The sequence below is a fragment of the Malus sylvestris genome, chromosome 9 (genome assembly GCF_916048215.2).
Source record: "Malus sylvestris chromosome 9, drMalSylv7.2, whole genome shotgun sequence".
NCBI classification, from domain to species: Eukaryota; Viridiplantae; Streptophyta; class Magnoliopsida; order Rosales; family Rosaceae; genus Malus; species Malus sylvestris.
The window spans coordinates 22,478,788-22,499,464 of NC_062268.1; the positions used below are offsets into that span (position 1 = coordinate 22,478,788).

A 20,677-nucleotide genomic window follows, 5' to 3' on the forward strand; every position below is an offset into this window, starting at 1 on the left:
AATCTAAGTGAATTCTAAGTCTCAATTTCATTGCTTTGCTTACTATTGCTTGAAGAACGTTTGTTTTCCATATCCGTTTTTGTTAGCCAATACCTTAAGCCCCATTACAACCCGTAACTTCTATCTTGAGTGTTATGTGTTTCAATTTGTGGAGTTTGAATTTGGTATGAGCATATGGTGTCACTGGTTCTCGCATCTAAGTAGTAGCATTCCATTCATGAGATCATATCTAAACATGCTTCTTAATTCTAGAAATTGCGTTCTTTGTGAAACATATATGTTAGCATTCGTTTTCATATCTACATCAATCTTCTCACATATGACTAGTGTAGGGTGTGGAGTTAGAAAATCTGAGTGAAAATAGAGTGTATATCTTGTAAGGAATTGAGGGAATTCTCTAAGGCATGTTACTACATTCAAAGCATTGTTTTAATTGATTACTTGTGAACTAGTGAGTAGTGGCTTTAATTAAGTATGTGCTTGTGTAAAGATGACTCAAATCTGTGGGGATAGCAATCTTTAACATGTCATGTGCATTGGAAATCCCTGAGGCAAACGTTGGAAGGTTTAGGTTTTGTTTTGGTTAGTTTGTTTCGTTTTGTTTTCTTTCTTTTGTTTGTTTTGCTCGAGGACTAGCAAAAGCTAAGTGTGGGGGAATTTGATAGGAGCATATTTATGCGCCTTAGTTAGCTAGTTCTTATGCATCTTTGTTATGTTTTCTTCGTTAAAGTAGTCTTTTAAGCTACTTTCATGTGTTTTCAGGTTTAAAGGACATATTACATGAAATGATGCAAGTTGGAGCTTTTGGAGCAAAATATGAGCTTGGATTGAAAAGGACATGCTTGGAACACAAGGTTGGGATGGAATTGAAGAGTTGAAGATTTGAGGTTTCCTACTTGAAGTAGGAAAGCTAAGCCTAAAAGTTTCCATTTTGGGTTGATCTTCCCTAAATCGGAATTGGCAACCAAAGTTTCTAAAGTTGGAAGTTTCTATTCTTGGAGGTTTCCATTTTCGTGAGTTTCTATTCTCGGCTTTGGGCTTTTGGATGACCCATCCTTACTTCTTGGACCTATGTCGCACCTAAACCCTAACCCTAGCCACTTAATCAGCCGCACCTAGGCCTTGTTCACATGCAAAAAAATCTGATTATTTACCCTAAGCCCATGCCGCACCTTTCCATCCTAGAAGCCCTATTTTACAAACCTTAACCCTAGCCCATTGTTTCAATCTGATTTCATTAGGGTTTTAGGTGCCTATATATATGTGTTTTACTCCTTTGGCCGGAGAATCTCCCACTCTACAAATCAGATATCGTCTAAACCCTATTCCCACACCTTGCCGCAGCCTTCATCCATTCCAGCCACACCCATACACCTTGCCGCAGCCATCCCTCTACTCCAGCCACCATTCTCCATCTCCATACACCATCCACACCTCTTGCCGCACCACCATACCATCCTAATTCCCTTCCTAAACCAAAATCACATCCAAAAGTCCCCTAAACCCTCTCTGCCGCATCAAGGAGAAGAAGAAAGAGGAGCTTGAAGTCAGAAATTCAAAGTGGAATTCTTGGGCGTTTTAGGTGTAATCTTTCTTATGTCTTCGTTGTTCCAATTCAATAAATTTTGTGTTGTGAGTATGAGAAACTAAACCCCCTTAGTTGGGGGGTAATTCGAAACCATGTACATGCTTGCAATATGATTTGATTACATTCAGTTGTTATTTCATAAGTTGTGGATTTAATTCATTCATCTATTTGATTGATAATTTATTTGTGTATGTTGATTGAGAGTGCACGCTTAGTTTTCATGCATGAATATGATGCTAGATTATGAGGGAGTTTCACCTAATAGTTACAATCTTATAATCACAAGTAGTGAATGTCACAGCCCGTTCCAAATTATTATATTCGTGGCTGTGAATGGACGAAATTGCCCTTAAGAAATACTAAATTTGTGAAGCTCAGGTTGCTAATTATCTAGGTTCCTAAGTTTGAAAATAAAATGGAATTTAATAAGGATGGAACTTAGATTTTTAGGTTAAAATGTTAAAGTTTGGTGTTTGGAGATTGGAATAAGGACCACGTGGGATCCCCACATCCCTCAAAACCCTCCTCATTTCCCGTTCACTGTCTTTCTCTCTCCTCCTTCACGATTTCTCACTCTCTCTGTCTCTCTCCTTCGAACTCACACGGACCACCACCAAAACCACCCTAAATCTATACCAACGTCAAGTTTGAGACCACCATTGGAATCCTGAGGACTTCACGATCACGTTGGTATCCATTTCAGGTAAGTTTTACTTCGGAAAACCTAGATTCTAAACTCCCCATGAAAGTGTACTGTTCATGAGCTTTGAATTGGTTGATTTTTAGGACAATCCAAGCTCATAGTGAGCTTAGTGAGGTCCCAAGGAAGCTCGGAGTGCTTCGTTGGAAGTTTTTGGACGTAAGAACACGGAGATCGACAAGTTCAAAGTTTGGCCGGAGCTTTCGAGGCTTTTTCCGGCGAATCTCCGGCGAGTTAGGAGTCGAGGTAGGTATCAATCTCTTCGTCTCGTCAAGTACTACAACTTTCCTTTTTGTTTCACTCAATTTCGTTGAGTATTGAAGAAGTTATACTCATTTGAAAAATACCCAGTTTCCGGCGACCTCCGAGGCTTTCGAGGCAGTTTTCGGCCAAACCACGGCGAACTAGGTGTTTTGCAAGGTACCATTCTCTTTGTATCTTCAAGGGCTACAACTTTAGTTTTTGAATCACTTGATTTCGTTGAGAAATGACAAAGTTATGGCAATTTGAAAAACTGCCCGGAAAACGGCCGCCGGAAAAACCAGTCCGGCGACCCAAGGAAGAAGAAGGTGCTACAGTAAAAATAAAAAATAAAAATAAAATTATTTTAAAAATATGTCGACGTCCGTGACGTCGAGTAGATCACTGTGGTATATTCATATACCTAAATTGAACACCGTATGAGAAAGTTATTGAGGATTGTTGGTTAGGTGTTCAAATAACGTTTTATAGTTTTCACATTTAGGTGAAAATGTGAATTGATGATCCGACCGTTGGATCATCACCAAACTTTGATACGTTATAATACGTAATATTTGAGGATTATTGGAACTTACGGATTGGGAATCCGAGTTACGGATCTTCCGGAATTGGAATTGTAAGTCCATAATATAAAATGTTAACCGTCACTTAGTTTTGGAAATTGACGGAAATCCAACCGTTGGATGGTAATGAAATTTTAGGATGTTATCCTAGAGATATATTGTGGACCTCTGGAAGTTATGGATTTAAAATCTGAGTGGCAGATCTTCCGGATCGAACTACGTAGTGACGTATTTTATATAAGTTAAATATTCTATCGATATGAATTCTGAGGTTGGATTTGATTACTATTCTAGGCGGCGATCGTCGTGACGCCTTGATGTGTGGTGCTAGGGAGTTGTTGGATGAACTCCAGGTGAGTGGGCAGTTTTGTTTTCCGTATATATATATATACTTAACGTTTTCCCAGAAATTGAAAATGCATGAAATTATGTTTAAAATGAAATGCATATGAGTTATGTGGAAAAACGGGAAGTGAAATACCATGCATAGAATTGATATGAAAAGTATATAGAAATGTGAGTTGAAATGCCATGCATGAATTAATATATGATGCATATGTATGAATTGGTGCGGTGGACGCACAGGTAAGAATTGATATATGATGCATATGTATGAATTGGTGCGGTGGACGCACAGGTAAGAATTGATTTATGATGCATATGTATGAAATGGTGCGGTGGACGCACAGATGAGTATTTAATTACTGTTATGATGATGATGATATATATTGAGCTCAAATCCTGCACCATGGTTTAGTGCTTATAGTATTCACCGCATCGCACGCTCGCCTTGGATCCAAGTAGATGCTAGTCGTACAGTCCACGCGGAGTGGGTACGACAGACCAGTCGCGAGAGTGTTAGTGAGATTCCGACTGGTGGGTGACCTTAGATTATGTGCACAGATGATTTATGAGAAGCACTAGAGCGTAACTTGCGTGCAGAAGGCCGGACGGGTCACAGAGGTGACTCCGGTAGAGTGATAATGATAGATTTTGAGCTCTAGGTTCAACCGTATAGGGCTATTAGAGGGCCTACGGTTGATTACTTTCTTGCACCTGATATGATTATGTTGATGCATTCATACCTTATTACTGTTGAGATGATGTGGCATGGCATAATTAATATGAGAAATGTTGAGATGACATGGCATGACATGATTGATAAAGAGATAATGTTGAGATAGTAAAAATGAAGTTTTGAGAATATATATGTATATTTATATTTTACATTTCTGGGAAAGTATACAGGTTTTACGGAGAGGGGTTACAACGTTTTGAGAAATGTTTGGATTTGGAAAAGAATTGTTTTACTGACCCACTCAATTTTGGTTTTGCGCCCCTCCAGGTTCAGGAATCACAAAGGTGTGGTGACTACGAGGAATTCGACGGTGTTCTGACAGATTGGACAAAATTAGGACTCACCTTCGGGTGTATCAACTTATAAATTGTATAATTAAAGCTTCCGTACTGTGCAAATGGTTACGTCACTCTCACGTGACGGCCAGCATGCCCTCCTTCGGGACGGGGTGTGTCAGTTGGTATCAGAGCATGGTTGCAATCTTGGACATCTTGAGAAGTTTATAGTGAATTCTGTCAGAACTACACCGCCTCGTAGCAAACCACGTAGTTAGAGGAATTTAGTCTCCCTGATTTAGCGGTTTGGGGGAAACTATTATTATGGTGATTCAGTATATTATCAAAATGGACATTTTAAGACGGGTTATGAGTTGAATTTGAATCACCTTATGAAATGATGAACCTGAGGGAGCGGAGTGACGGTTTAACCAATTGGAAAAGATGTTTCAGATTATGCAAGTCAAAGGAAATTTCCTTCTGACAGGTGGGTCGAGACGACTACCTGGTTTTGGGTATGAATTTGCATCCTGGTGGAAACAGGAATGTTAATTGTTGTCACCAGAGGAATCAGCCGATTTAAATTTTTTTAAGGAAAAGTTTATCCCTCCGGCATTTATTGATGGTAGTAAACAAGAGTTTACAAATATGAGACAAGGAAGGTGATGATCGAGGGATATTATAGAAAGTTTTCAAACTTGCCTCGTTCCATCCAGATATTGTTGTTAATTTGGTGGAGGTGTTATGTTGTTTTAAGCTGGGTGGCAAAAAGGGAAGTGGTATTTTGGGTGACCACTATCCATTGTAGTTCTTATCAGGAGTATGCTAGATGTTGTTGAGCCTTGAGGACTCTGAGAACATGAGCAACGAGAATAAAGAAGAATAAGAAAAGAATGGGAATTAAAAGAAGACGATAAAGTTAATGATTCGTCATATCAAGGATATAGAAAGATTTAGAGCTTCGAAAGAAGTGAAGCTAGAGTTAATTTTTCCAGCTGAGGTTTTAATGTCGCTGGTCAGAATAAAAGTGATGGATATACTGGTAATCCCAGATATTTGAGACAAGGTGTCTCGAGTAAAGGAAATGTACCTTGTGCTGCAGGTACAAAAATTAACACTTTGGGAAATGTGAAATTAATGAATGTGTTTATGTGAACAGAAGGGACACAGAGTTGTGAATCGTCCCTAGAATCAGTTGTATTCAACAATTTTCCATGAAATCATAGTGTCGATTCAGCAGAGTTATGGATTTAGTAGTTTGGTCGGATTGACCGTGAGTACAGAGATATTTGATGAGTTATATGTTCAGCCGTACGGACCATGAGAAATGGATTTGACTGACACATGAGAAATTGGTGAGTTATAGGCTCGGCCGTGCCGACCACGCGGAGTGGATCCGGCCGACGTATTATTGAGATAAGAGTTGAATCAACCGTATTGGTCATTCTAGTTGACTTCGGCTGATATATTTCTTATTATGTATGATATTACCTAGAGAGTGGTAAATAAATGTAGTTGAGACGAGTGTATGTATTTTGCATTGAGTGACAAAATAGTAATGTTATATCTTTGTGAGTGGTTGCCTACTTATCGAGACAACGATGATTTATCAGTATTGCGGGCTGCAGACCGTAATATTAATAACTCATTCGTGGATTCGTTAAGCAAGCAAACCGGTAGGTTATTTTATGTTAATGTTGTACTTATTTAGAATGTTCAGTATTAATAAAGTATGTATTGTGTCGGTTAAATTATTTCCATTAGAGTGGTTGGTTATAATTGTGACTAAATGGATTGTTACGGGAAACCAGTCACTTTCCATCGATCTGGATGACCAGAGATTACTTTTGTAAGTATGCAAAGTGAAGTGAGTTCAGCCATTATTTATGCTGTGAAAGCAAAGAGATTGTTTTGAAAGGCTGTCAAAAATACTTAGCTCATGTGGTGCTAAATGATGTTGTTTGGAGTAGTGTGAATAATGTCGAAAGGGTTAGACTTTTCTTGATGTCTTCTCTGAAAGTATACCTGGATTGTCTTCAGGCAGAGATATGAGGTTCATTATTGATTTGTTGCCAGGTATAAATTTATGTTAAAGATTGGTTCATGATGAGTTAAGGGAATTGGAAATTCAGTTGAGAGAATTGGTTGATAAAAGTTTTATTCAACCTAGTACAACACTGTTGAGGAGCACCAGTTTGTTGGTGAGAAAGAAAATGGACTTTAAAGACTATTCCTTGATTATAGATAATGGAGTCGGGTAACGATTGAGAACCGTTATCCATGGTGATGTACTGATGTTTATTTAACCAGCTCAAAAGTAATTGCGAAGATTCAAAGATTGAATTGAGGTCTGGTTATTACCAATTAAAGATTATGAGCGACGTTGTTCTTAAGATTGTTTTATGAACTATGGTGATGCTATATGGATACTCATGCTGTTTTATGAGTTATTGGATGAAGTATTCCAATAATGCCTTGATAAATTGATATCATTTCCATTGAAGATATTCTGGCATATTCTGAGCCAGAGCAGAGTATGTAAACGTATTAAGTCAATGAAGCAAAGATTGAGAGAACGTTAGTTGTATGCTAAGTTTAGCAAAAGCTAAAGTTAAATGGATCAAGTGGCATTCTAAAATTTGTTATGTCTGCTTAAGGTATTCAAGTGAATCCTTAAAGGATAGCAGAAATTGAAAATTTGGAACAACCACGAGTCGTAATTGAGATTTGGAATTTCTTAGCTTACCAGGCTATTTTGGATGGTTGTGAAAGAATTTTTAGTCATTGCTTTGTCATTAACGAGACTGATGAGAAAAGAGGTTATGTATGAGTGGGAAGGAATTGTAAGCAAAGGATTCAACAACTGAAGTATTTCCTCACTCATGCACGTATTTTAATATTCCCAGAAGATAGCGATAATTATCGGTATATGGTGATGTTACATTAAATGTTCTTGGATATGTACTAATGCAAATGTTAGGGTGATTGCATACGTTTCACGACAAATGGAATCTCATGAGATGAATTACCCTACTAGTGATTTGGAAGTCACGATTACCATCCTTGCTGTGAAGTTATGGAGACATTATATTTTAGTGAGAATGCAAGATTTTACAAATCAAAAGAGTCTTCAATATCCATTACTTGGAAGGATTTTGATATGAGGCAGCGAAAGTGAATTGTATTGCTTAATGAACATGATTGTACGATCAGGGTGATCGTAAAGTTTGTTCTAGCTGAAGCACTTGATAAGAAGACTGCAGTAAGAATTAATATCTAGTACGCTTGCCAAGATTATCTTCTTGTGGATTGGAAATCAACTAAAGTAAAGTTAAGAATGGAAGATCGAGAAGAAGTTATACTTGTTAAGTAACAAGTTAGTACATTTACTCCAGTGTTGAGTAACAACCTTTCCCAGACAGTGCAACATTACTTATTTGTTTTATGGAAAAGAGAATTGGTTTAAGGAACTGCTGAGTTTCTTAAGTATGTTGGTTGTGCAGTTTCCGAAGTAACGCCATAAGGATCATGAAATGTGTCATGTGAGTCGGTTTTTGATGACTTGTGAATGGAATGTTTCTGGGTAGAGAAGGATTCGATCAAGAAAGAGTTTTAGTAGACCCTGAGACTATGGATGAGTTTCCTCAAAGTATTCAGGTGATTAAGTTAACCTGAAGTAACCAGGAATGGCAAAAGACATCAACAGATGGATATGCCACTAATCGAGTATATAAGGTAAATGGTTTTATATTTTAGAAGTGTTCACCTTAGAAAAGTAGAATTTGGATTGGAAAAAGAAGGTCCTGAGAGTTAAGATAGAGTAAATGGTAAAAGTTTTGTGAATGAATCATTCAGTGGAAGAAAATTACGTGGGAGAAAAAGAATCGGATGAAAGAAACTTACCGAGGTTGGTATAAGTGTTGATGAATTGGTTGGTTGCTGGAATTTCGGGGACGAAATTCTATAAGGAGGGAAGATTGTCACAGCCCGTTCCAAATTATTATATTCGTGGCTGTGAATGGACGAAATTGCCCTTAAGAAATACTAAATTTGTGAAGCTCAGGTTGCTAATTATCTAGGTTCCTAAGTTTGAAAATAAAATGGAATTTAATAAGGATGGAACTTAGATTTTTAGGTTAAAATGTTAAAGTTTGGTGTTTGGAGATTGGAATAAGGACCACGTGGGATCCCCACATCCCTCAAAACCCTCCTCATTTCCCGTTCACTGTCTTTCTCTCTCCTCCTTCACGATTTCTCACTCTCTCTGTCTCTCTCCTTCGAACTCACACGGACCACCACCAAAACCACCCTAAATCTATACCAACGTCAAGTTTGAGACCACCATTGGAATCCTGAGGACTTCACGATCACGTTGGTATCCATTTCAGGTAAGTTTTACTTCGGAAAACCTAGATTCTAAACTCCCCATGAAAGTGTACTGTTCATGAGCTTTGAATTGGTTGATTTTTAGGACAATCCAAGCTCATAGTGAGCTTAGTGAGGTCCCAAGGAAGCTCGGAGTGCTTCGTTGGAAGTTTTTGGACGTAAGAACACGGAGATCGACAAGTTCAAAGTTTGGCCGGAGCTTTCGAGGCTTTTTCCGGCGAATCTCCGGCGAGTTAGGAGTCGAGGTAGGTATCAATCTCTTCGTCTCGTCAAGTACTACAACTTTCCTTTTTGTTTCACTCAATTTCGTTGAGTATTGAAGAAGTTATACTCATTTGAAAAATACCCAGTTTCCGGCGACCTCCGAGGCTTTCGAGGCAGTTTCCGGCCAAACCACGGCGAACTAGGTGTTTTGCAAGGTACCATTCTCTTTGTATCTTCAAGGGCTACAACTTTAGTTTTTGAATCACTTGATTTCGTTGAGAAATGACAAAGTTATGGCAATTTGAAAAACTGCCCGGAAAACGGCCGCCGGAAAAACCAGTCCGGCGACCCAAGGAAGAAGAAGGTGCTACAGTAAAAATAAAAAATAAAAATAAAATTATTTTAAAAATATGTCGACGTCCGTGACGTCGAGTAGATCACTGTGGTATATTCATATACCTAAATTGAACACCGTATGAGAAAGTTATTGAGGATTGTTGGTTAGGTGTTCAAATAACGTTTTATAGTTTTCACATTTAGGTGAAAATGTGAATTGATGATCCGACCGTTGGATCATCACCAAACTTTGATACGTTATAATACGTAATATTTGAGGATTATTGGAACTTACGGATTGGGAATCCGAGTTACGGATCTTCCGGAATTGGAATTGTAAGTCCATAATATAAAATGTTAACCGTCACTTAGTTTTGGAAATTGACGGAAATCCAACCGTTGGATGGTAATGAAATTTTAGGATGTTATCCTAGAGATATATTGTGGACCTCTGGAAGTTATGGATTTAAAATCTGAGTGGCAGATCTTCCGGATCGAACTACGTAGTGACGTATTTTATATAAGTTAAATATTCTATCGATATGAATTCTGAGGTTGGATTTGATTACTATTCTAGGCGGCGATCGTCGTGACGCCTTGATGTGTGGTGCTAGGGAGTTGTTGGATGAACTCCAGGTGAGTGGGCAGTTTTGTTTTCCGTATATATATATATACTTAACGTTTTCCCAGAAATTGAAAATGCATGAAATTATGTTTAAAATGAAATGCATATGAGTTATGTGGAAAAACGGGAAGTGAAATACCATGCATAGAATTGATATGAAAAGTATATAGAAATGTGAGTTGAAATGCCATGCATGAATTAATATATGATGCATATGTATGAATTGGTGCGGTGGACGCACAGGTAAGAATTGATATATGATGCATATGTATGAATTGGTGCGGTGGACGCACAGGTAAGAATTGATTTATGATGCATATGTATGAAATGGTGCGGTGGACGCACAGATGAGTATTTAATTACTGTTATGATGATGATGATATATATTGAGCTCAAATCCTGCACCATGGTTTAGTGCTTATAGTATTCACCGCATCGCACGCTCGCCTTGGATCCAAGTAGATGCTAGTCGTACAGTCCACGCGGAGTGGGTACGACAGACCAGTCGCGAGAGTGTTAGTGAGATTCCGACTGGTGGGTGACCTTAGATTATGTGCACAGATGATTTATGAGAAGCACTAGAGCGTAACTTGCGTGCAGAAGGCCGGACGGGTCACAGAGGTGACTCCGGTAGAGTGATAATGATAGATTTTGAGCTCTAGGTTCAACCGTATAGGGCTATTAGAGGGCCTACGGTTGATTACTTTCTTGCACCTGATATGATTATGTTGATGCATTCATACCTTATTACTGTTGAGATGATGTGGCATGGCATAATTAATATGAGAAATGTTGAGATGACATGGCATGACATGATTGATAAAGAGATAATGTTGAGATAGTAAAAATGAAGTTTTGAGAATATATATGTATATTTATATTTTACATTTCTGGGAAAGTATACAGGTTTTACGGAGAGGGGTTACAACGTTTTGAGAAATGTTTGGATTTGGAAAAGAATTGTTTTACTGACCCACTCAATTTTGGTTTTGCGCCCCTCCAGGTTCAGGAATCACAAAGGTGTGGTGACTACGAGGAATTCGACGGTGTTCTGACAGATTGGACAAAATTAGGACTCACCTTCGGGTGTATCAACTTATAAATTGTATAATTAAAGCTTCCGTACTGTGCAAATGGTTACGTCACTCTCACGTGACGGCCAGCATGCCCTCCTTCGGGACGGGGTGTGTCAGTGAAGGTCGCTTGAAAACGATCGCGTTGAATGAATTCTTAGCATAAGTTTCATGCAATTCATAGTAACAAATGCTTCGTCAATGCTTATGTTTTTCATAGAACGTAATGATTCGTGCTTGTATCTCTATTATGCAATTCATGTAGGGAACTTGTAGGGAATGTTTTGGGTTGTCGTATGCAATCATCCAATGATGCGAAATAGATAAGCACACAAATTAAACCCTCTTTTTGTCAAATTGTAGCAAAGATGTAAGTAGGGATCGTTCTAAACCGGGGATTAGGAGGGATTGCTAAACACTTGGAAACTGACTTAAAAACTCAAAAACAAAGTTTAAAACACTAAACTAGACTCAAAGAATGCAAAAGTAAAGGTTAAAAGACTTAAACAAACCTAAAACTCAAAACAGCAACTAGAAGGCTCAAAACTGCCTAAAAACCACTTTCTGGGCAGTTTTGAGCACCTACACTAATTTGGACGAAATTTGATGAAAACTTGAATCAAAATACTTAGAAACACAAATCAAAATACTTTCTAACTAATCTAAGACTTCAAATGAGAGGGGGATTTGTTTTGGACGAAAATTTAACACAAAACAGAAACTTTAATTAGCACAGATTGTAAAAACGATTTTGGTGAAATAGATGGATAAAAGGCTAGTTAGGAGGTTCTTCTCCACACATGTCACACTTGCAAACAAAACGATTTTCAGTTGTTCTTCCAATAAATTATAAATACTCAACGCCCCAGATTAACCGTGAATTGCACTAATTAACCCTCAGTTTTTTCCACAAGTTATTAAGTTGGATGATTGCATACGACAACCCAAAACATTCCCTACAAGTTCCCTACATGAATTGCATAATAGAGATACAAGCAAGAATCATTACGTTCTATGAAAAACATAAGCATTGACGAAGCATTTGTTACTATGAATTGCATGAAACTTATGCTAAGAATTCATTCAACGCGATCGTTTTCAAGCGATCTTCACTACTTGTGATTATAAGATTGTAACTATTAGGTGAAACTCCCTCATAATCTAGCATCATATTCATGCATGAAAACTAAGCGTGCACTCTCAATCAACATACATAAATAAGTATCAATCAAATAGATGAACGAATTGAATCCACAACTTATGAAATAACAACTGAATGTAATCGAATCAAATTGCAAGCATGTACATGGTTTCGAATTACCCCCCAACTAAGGGGGTTTAGTTCCTCATACTCACAACACAAAGTTTATTGAATTGAAACATTGAAACATAAGAAAGATCACACCTAAAAATTCCAGCAATCTAAATTGCACAGCAGGAACATCTAAGAACCTTCCTCCTCTTCCTTGGTTGCGGCACAGGGGTTTGTGATGGTTTTTGGGGGTTATGGATGGTGTAGAATGGTGGAAAAGTGTGTAGGATAGGTGTATGGGACGGCTAGGGTGGTTTTGGGTCAGAAAATATGATGAATGATGAAGGATAGGTGCTGTTGAAGATGGGGAATGGTTTCTGGCGTGAAGGATTAATTTCTGGATTATGGAGAGGGTTGTTAGAAGGGAGTTAGGATGGTAGGGTGGTGCGGCAAGGTGTGGGAAAGAGTTATGGAGGTGTGGAATGGTGTCTAAAGGTGGAGGATGGTGGCTGGAATGAATCAAAGGCTGCGGCAAGATGTGGTTTTGGTGATGGTGGCTGCGGCAAGATGGGGAAAGGGGGAGATGATTTTCTGATTTTTTTGGAGAGGGAAGAAGATGAACGGCCAGGTGGTAAAAACACAAATATATAAGCACCTAAAACCCTAATGAAATCAGATTAGACAACAATGGGCTAGGGTTTGTGCGGCACTTAAGTGAACATGGGCTAGGGTTTGTAAAATAGGCTTCTAGGAAGGAAATGTGCGGCTTGGGTTTAGGAGAATTGGGTTAGGGTTTAACATGGCAGATTTTAGATGATTAGGCCCTAGGGTTCGGCATGGGTTGAAGGTCCACAAGGAAATTTGGGTTTAGGTCATCTAAAAGCCCAACGCCAAGAATAGAAACTCTCGAAAATGGAAACCTCCAAGAATAGAAACTTCCAACTTTTAGAAACTTTGGTTGCCAATTCCGATTTAGGAAAGATCGACCCAAAATGGAAACTTTTAGGCTTAGCTTTCCTACTTCAAGTAGGAAACCTCAAATCTTCAACTCTTCAATTTCATCCCAACCTTGTGTTCCAAGCATGTCCTTTTCAATCCAAGCTCACATTTTGCTCCAAAAGCTCCAATTTGCATCGTTTCATGTAATACGTCCGCTAAACCTGAAAACACAAGAAAGTAGCTTAAAAGACTACTTTAACGAAGAAAACATAACAAAGATGCATAAGAACTAGCTAACTAAGGCGCATAAATATGCTCCTATCAAATTCCCCCACACTTAGCTTTTGCTAGTCCTCGAGCAAAACAAACAAAAGAAAGAAAACAAAATGAAACAAACTAACCAAAACAAAACCTAAACCTTCCAACGTTTGCCTCAGGGATTTCCAATGCACATGACATGTTAACGATTGTTATCCCCACAAATTTGAGTCATCTTTACACAAGCACATACTTAATTAAAGCCACCACTTACTAATTCACAAGTAATCAATCAAAACAATGCTTTGAATGTAGTAACATGCCTTAGAGAATTCCCTCAATTCCTTACAAGATATACACTCTATTTTCACTCAGATTTTCTAACTCCACACCCTACACTAGTCATATGTGAGAAGATTGATGTAGAAATGAAAACGAATGCTCACATATATGTATCACAAAGAACGCAATTTCTAGAGTTAAGAAGCATGTTTAGATATGATCTCATGAATGGAATGCTACTACTTAGATGGGAGAACCAGTGACACCATATGCTCATACCAAATTCAAACTCCACAAATTGAAACACATAACACTCAAGATAGAAGTTAAGGGTTGTAATGGGGCTTGGGGTGTTGGTTAACAAGGAAAGGATAAGGAAAACAAACGTTCTTCAAGCAATAGTAAGCAAAGCAATGAAATTGAGACTTAGAATTCACTTAGAGTGCAGAAATTAACTTTAAAACACAAGGGAAAGATTTAAACAACTCCTTAGGGCCGAATTCATTGTTTTGGACCCTTACTTCAACAAACAATACTTTGGAACTCTTTTTTCAAACTTTTCACACTTTTTTTTTTTTCTTCATATTTTTTTCTTTTTCTTTTCTTTTCTTCTCTTTTTTTTTTTCTCGTGCCTATGGCACACAATTCCTCATGAAAAACACTTCCCCCACACTTGTTTTCTGCAAACATAGATCAAAAGGAATTCAATTTGAATCATGCTTTACTATGCTTTAAGAACAAGGGTTTGGATGGTCCTAAACTAGGCTAGGTGAGGAAAACATGGGTTAACACATAACGAAGGCTAACAAGGCTCAATGGGGTTAAAACCTACAAATCACAATGACATAGGGCACACGGCTTTTTGGCTAAGGTGGTGGTCACTACACAACTTCATCTTGAATATGTGTTATGCAAATCAATAACATGCTTTGAATGAAATGGGCATGAGTTCTAGCATTTGGAACTAAATGATGAAACGCCTTCTAAGTAGCAACCAAGCAAAGAATAATGAGATCATGCAACGACTTAGAAAACAAAGAATGCACAGATTTTAACTCTCCAAATAAACGTTTAGGCTCAAGTCTCACAAGGTTGTAGCGTTAGTTTGAGTTTCTTCCTTCAAGCATGTTACAAAAACTAATTTTTTTTCTTTTATGATTGCATGGGAATTCATAAGTTATAACCACAACTAAGCATAACAAAGAGTAAATCAAACTTTCATCCATGTTAATCACTCTCTTTAACAGCCATGTAATTACAAACCGAATCCTCATCATTGTGTTGGAAGGTAACCTAAGACACAAACAAACACACAAAAACAACTCTTTTTGGGTTTTTAAAACAAATTTTTAAAATTTTTATGTAATTTTCGGATTTTTACTTCAAAACACACTAAAACACATCAAAACTGCTCAAAAACACTTAAAAACAGAAAGGAACAAGTCTTCAAGTTTAGGGTGATACAATCCCACGAATTTGCATCTAAAACACTTAGTTACCCACTAACCAAGAAGAAACATAAAACAGCAAGTAAAACAACTAAATAGGCAGATTCAAAATAAACAACAAAGAGAAGGGTTTAGGAACGCAAATCTGGAATTGGAGTGATTCCTTGGGCTTCCTTTGTTGAATTGCATGGGTTGCCTCCCAAGTAGCGCTTTCTTTAACGTCGTACAGCCGGACGAAAAGCCCTTTTATTCTCCATTTGTGCTCACGGCACCCAAAGAAATATCCTCCACGGTTTGTTCAACAAAGTTCTCATAATATGGCTTCAAACGGTGTCCGTTCACTCGGAATTCATGACCTGTTTTGAGACTTTGAATCTGGATGGCACCATAAGAAGATATGTTAGTAATAACAAACGGTCCAATCCACTTAGAACGTAACTTACCGGGAAACAACCGTAACCGGGAATTGAACAATAGCACTTTCTGCCCAATTGAGAATGATTTCCCACGGATCATGTTGTCATGGAAAGCTTTGGTCTTTTGCTTGTAAATGCTTGCATTATCGTACGCCTCAAGCCGTATCTCATCAAGCTCATTCAATTGCAATCTCCTTTGACTTCCTGCTTCCTCGAGGTTCATGTTAAATCTCTTAATGGCCCAAAGTGCTTTGTGCTCCAATTCAACAGGAAGATGGCACGCCTTGCCATAGACAAGTCGGAAGGGGGACATCCCAATGGGGGTTTTGTACGCCGTACGATATGCCCAAAGTGCGTCATCAAGTCGTAAGCTCCAATCCTTCCTCGTTGGCCCAACGGTCTTCTCAAGTATTTGCTTGATCTCCCGGTTGGAAACCTCGGCTTGCCCATTAGTCTGAGGATGGTAAGGTGTAGAAACCTTATGGGTGACACTGTATTTTCTCAATAACGCTTCAATAGTCCGATTGCAAAAGTGTGACCCTCCGTCACTAATGATCACTCGTGGCATTCCGAACCTTGCAAAAATGTTAGTTCTAATAAAATCTGCAACCACCTTAGAATCATTAGTCCGGGTGGCCTTGGCTTCCACCCACTTTGACACATAATCAACCGCAAGCAAAATATATGTAAAACCATACGAAGAAGGAAAAGGACCCATAAAATCAATACCCCAAACATAAAAAATTTCAACATTTAGGATAGAAACCTGCGGCATTTGGTCCCTAGCACTAATACCACCCATTCGTTGGCATTTATCACATGTTAAACAAAAAGTTTTAGCATCTTTAAAAATACTCGGCCAATAAAATCCACATTGTAACACCTTAAGGGCTGTGCGTTGTGTACCAAAGTGCCCTCCACATGCATATGTGTGACAAAAACTCAAAATTGAATGACATTCAGAATCGTGCACACAACGACGTATAATCTGATCGGGGCAAAATTTCCATAAGTACGGATCATCCCACACATAAAACCGTGCATCATGCCTAAGTTTATCACGTTGGTGCCTAGTGAACTCACTTGGAATACGTTTTGACACCAAAAAATTAACAATATCGGCATACCAAGGTGCACTAACCTTAATGGACAGCAATTGTTCATCGGGGAATGTCTCCAAAATCGGCACCAACTCCTCATTATGCACCATTCGGCTTAGGTGGTCAGCCACCACGTTCTCACTTCCCTTCTTGTCCCGAATCTCTATGTCGAACTCTTGAAGTAATAATATCCATCGAATTAGCTGTGGCTTGGCCTCCTTTTTGGTGAGCAAGTACTTCAGAGCTGCATGATCAGTGAAAACAATTACTTTAGTTCCAATTAAATATGATCGAAATTTATCTAAAGCAAAGACAACGGCAAGAAGTTCTTTTTCCGTAGTGGAGTAGTTCAATTGTGCATCGTTCAACGTCCGTGAGGCGTAGTAAATGACATGCGGCCTCTTGTCCTTTCTTTGTCCTAAAACAGCTCCTAAAGCATAGTCGGACGCATCACACATGAGCTCGAAAGGTAGACTCCAATCCGGTGGAACAATGATGGGTGCCGTGGTCAACAACTCCTTGAGTTGGTTGAATGATGCCGTGCACTCCTTGGTGAATTCAAACGCCACTTCTTTTTGTAGGAGTCGGCAAAGAGGTTGTGCTATCTTCGAGAAATCTTTGATAAACCTACGATAAAATCCTGCATGGCCAAGAAACGAACGAACCTCTCTAACCGAAGTCGGAGAGGGTAAGTGACGTACAAGATCTATTTTCGCCTTATCAACCTCAATACCCTTTTCAGAGATTATATGACCTAAAACGATACCTTGTTTAACCATAAAATGACACTTTTCCCAATTAAGTACAAGGTTAGTTTCAACACAACGTTTTAGGATCACACTTAGATTATGCAAGCAACTATCAAACGAATCACCAAATACGCTAAAATCATCCATAAACACTTCAATTATCTTTTCTACATGATCAGAAAATATGCTCATCATACATCTTTGAAATGTAGCAGGTGCATTACATAAACCAAAAGGCATGCGACGATATGCAAAGGTACCAAACGGGCATGTAAAAGTGGTTTTTTCTTGGTCCTCGGGTGAAATGACAATTTGATTATAACCAGAATAACCATCAAGAAAACAATAAAAAGCATAACCCGCTAACCTCTCAAGCATTTGGTCAATGAACGGCAATGGGAAGTGGTCCTTCCTCGTTGTGGTGTTGAGCTTCCTATAGTCAATGCACACCCTCCAACCGGTTTGAATACGTTGAGGGACAAGCTCATTCTCAGCATTAGCTACCACTGTCACTCCTGATTTCTTCGGTACGCATTGAACCGGCGAAACCCACCTACTATCCGAGATTGGATAGATAACCCCACAATCTAGAAGCTTTATGATCTCCTTTTTCACTACTTCCATCATCGGAGGGTTGAGACGGCGTTGAGCCTCTCTAGTTGGTTTGGCCCCCTCCTCAAGAAATATGTGATGCATACAAGTCGTAGGGCTTATACCTTTGATGTCGGCCAATGTCCAACCTAGAGCAGATTTGAACTCCTTCAAAACGCGAAGCAACTTCTCCTCCTCTTGTGCCGTGAGGGAAGAGGAAATGATGGCAGGTAGTGTTTCCTTTTCTCCCAAGAAAATGTACTTCAGATGGCTTGGCAAAGGCTTGAGTTCAAGGATAGGTGCCTGAATTATAGATGGAAGCAATTTGTTAGTCGAAATGGGAATGGACTCACGGTTAGTATACTTACCATCAAGCTTAGGTAAGGACTCAAGGGCAGCCACAACTTCAAGTAATTCCTCACTAGGGGGCACGGCCTGGGATGACTCATGTATGCCGTGGGCATGCACGCAATCTGCCCCCTTTGTTTTGAGCTCCATGCCTCGTGTAATGACTTTTTCAAGCGCATCGTCATTTAAATCGTCGAGATATCCCTGCGCCAAAGAGTCAATTATATCAATAGAAAAGCATGAATGGTCCTCACTAGGGTATTTAATGGAATCAGAAAGATTAAAATTAACAACTTCCCCATCGAATTCCATGGACAAAGTTCCACTATACACGTCAATCTTTGTCCGGGCCGTCTTCATGAATGGCCTTCCAAGTAGAATGGGCAGCGAAGGAGCATGGTCCGACTCATCCATTTCGAGGACATAGAAATCCGCCGGGAAGACCAAATGATTAACCTGCACAAGAACATCTTCCAAAACTCCCTTTGGATATGCGTTAGATCTATCGGCCAATTGTATTATTACCCCATCATTTTTCAATGCTCCCAAGTTCATAGATGCATAAATGGAATATGGCATAACATTTATAGAAGCACCTAAATCAAGCATGGCAGATTCAAATCTAGTATGCCCAATAACACAAGGAATGGTAAAGCTACCTGGATCTTTACATTTGGGAGGTAATTTGCGTTGCAAGATGGCGGACACATTCTCACCTACCTTGACCACTTCCTTGGTCGCCATCCTCTTCCTCGTGGTACACAACTCCTTCAAGAACTTCGCATACCTCGGAACTTGCTTGATTGCATCTAACAAAGGTATGTTAACTTGAACTTTCCTAAAGGTTTCGAGGATATCCTTTTCTGTCTCTTCTTTCTTCGTTTGCATGAACCTACTAGGAAAAGGCACATTTGAAGGGAAAACATTAGTATGAACTGAATTGGACACATTCTTACCTTTGTGGGACGAATTGGGCAGATTTGGGACATTAGGGACTTGCGGCAAAGGTGGAACCACCTTTGCCGTGGGCTGCTTTGATGCCTCCTCTTCCAATTCCAAAAGTTCATCCTCATTATGACCTGTTTTTGGTGTAGAACCTGCCCCAACTTCCTTACCACTTCTTAGGGTGATAGCTTTGGCACTTTCGAAACCTCCCTTCGGATTTGGAATGGTGGAACTAGGGAGTTGTCCGGGATCTCGAAACTTACCTACAAACTCGGCAATCTGCCCAATTTGTTTCTCAAGTTGATCCACCCTTTTATCTTGGTTTTGCATAGCCTTAGCTTGATCTTCCTGCCCATTAGACAACTTAGTTAGTATCTTAAGAAGTGCATCATTGTCAAGAGACGTACCTGAGGCACTTGGGCCGGATTGGGCTTGATTTTGGGGTGGGCCGTAGGTTTTGGGAAAGAACCCCGGGGGTTGTTGCCTAAAGCCTCCTTGGTTTTGAGGTTGTTGGGGCTCCCTCCACTTGAAATTTGGGTGATCTCTCCAACCGGGATTATATGTGTTTGAATATGGATCGTTCCTTGGTTGGTTTTGCCCTTGAAACCCAATTGCATGGGCGCTTTCCCATCCACCATTTTCAATCAACTGTGGACATTTTTCAGAGACATGTCCTTGGATGGAACATACGCCACATACAATTGGTCCTTGCATCTTCATGCCCTCGGCCATCTGAGACACAAGAGAAGTAAGATTAGCCAATTGTGAATGAAGATCAGGAGTCGAACTTACCTCATGTACTTGGTGCCGTGGGGGTCCTCTTTGGCCTACACCTTCGTATTGTTGAGCGTTCAACGCTCTATTAGCAATCAAGACCTTGGCAGCCATGGGTGTTTTGTCCACCAATGCTCCCCCCGCCGAAGCATCAAGCATTTGACGTTCTAGAGGTAGGAGACCCTCGTAGAAGTATTGCAACAGTAACTCCTCCTTCATCTGATGCTGTGGACAAGAAGCAACAAGTGATTTAAATCGTTCATAATATGTAGGAAAAGACTCACCTTCTTCTTGCTGAATTCCGCTTATCTTTTTGCGGAGGAGGATGATGCGAGAAGTTGGAAAGAACTTCTCCAAGAACGCTCTCTTCATACTCTCCCATGATGTGACAGTGCCGGGAGCTAACTCATATAACCAATCCTTGGCTTTATCCATCAAAGAGAATGGAAAAGCCTTCATCTTCAATATATTTCCGTCAACATTGAC

The 20,677-nt window shown here is 39.4% G+C and overlaps 1 long non-coding RNA gene across 2 annotated transcripts; it reads left to right on the forward strand.

Moving 5' to 3' along the window:
• The first annotated feature begins 1,887 nt into the window (after positions 1 to 1,887).
• Positions 1,888 to 11,214, forward strand: LOC126582044 (uncharacterized). 2 transcript variants are annotated; one of them, XR_007609244.1, is made up of 9 exons: positions 1,888 to 2,291; positions 2,375 to 2,534; positions 2,640 to 2,708; positions 3,407 to 3,465; positions 4,458 to 8,853; positions 8,937 to 9,096; positions 9,202 to 9,270; positions 9,969 to 10,027; positions 11,020 to 11,214. It is a non-coding gene; the product is annotated as an uncharacterized LOC126582044 (long non-coding RNA). The 2 variants fall into 2 exon arrangements; XR_007609243.1 differs by having other exon boundaries at positions 8,937 to 9,270.
• Positions 11,215 to 20,677: the final 9,463 nt, after the last annotated feature.